Raw genomic sequence first — 862 nt, 5'->3', positions numbered from 1 at the left:
GATTTTCACAGACTGGGTCACATATTTTCTGGGATTTTATCGGTGACGATCGATAATCAGTTTTTTGCTGAGTGTGTTGTTCTGCAGGACTGCATTGGACAGCCAGGGACGGACTGGAAGTGAAAACCAAAATAGGCCCAACACAACTACAAACAATCAATATCACACTATTACAGCCATTCTGTCTCATTTATGGCAAATAACAAATAACAATGTTTACATTAAAGTGCACATCCTACTACACTGAAATTAATACGAGGAGCAGCTGGATCCTAGCGACCTCTTCTGGTTGGAGAGAGTATTAACATCATAAACTGAAAACAATCTTTACATTTGAAATATTTTAAAATTGATCATCTGAGTCTAAAATGATCCAGCGGGTCGTACTGAAAGACATTGCGGGTCGTATACGGCAGTTTCTGTTTCTTATAAGCAAAAAATAGATTTCATTAGCGCCTCCTTTTGTCGGCTGTCAGCGTCACTTTATCTGACACTTTTTCTTTGATGATGAATCAGCAGCCGACGGCCGATGGATGGACCTGTGGACAGCTGACTGTGTGGTGCTCAGTTCACAACAGTGACAGAAATTAATCTTTTCCAACAAGTTTAAAATGATTTTTACCCTTGCTCCTGCTGGTTATAACATTCATGTTAACAAAGATATCACTGATAATCTAGAACATTCTATAATAAACCTTATTTGCCTCAAAAGGAGGCATCTTAAAGCCACAAAAAAACTGATAAATAATGTTTATCATAGTATTTACTCACCATTAACAGACAGATGAATTCGGTTACTCTCCTGTGATGAGTTTGGTCTCTCATCTCTCTGTCCTCTACACCAGTACTGATCCAGATCAGA

General features: G+C 38.5%; 1 long non-coding RNA gene across 1 annotated transcript in view; it reads right to left on the bottom strand.

The window, feature by feature from the left end:
* LOC122143803 overlaps positions 1-862 on the bottom strand; it is a 10,928-nt gene extending 10,066 nt beyond the window's left edge. Inside the window, exon 1 of the long non-coding RNA XR_006159370.1 lies at positions 772-862. This is a non-coding gene — a long non-coding RNA (uncharacterized LOC122143803). The remainder of the gene's footprint in view (positions 1-771) is intronic.

The sequence above is a fragment of the Cyprinus carpio genome, unplaced genomic scaffold (assembly GCF_018340385.1).
Source record: "Cyprinus carpio isolate SPL01 unplaced genomic scaffold, ASM1834038v1 S000006505, whole genome shotgun sequence".
NCBI lineage: Eukaryota > Metazoa > Chordata > Actinopteri > Cypriniformes > Cyprinidae > Cyprinus > Cyprinus carpio.
This window is presented reverse-complemented; position numbering and strand designations above follow the sequence as displayed.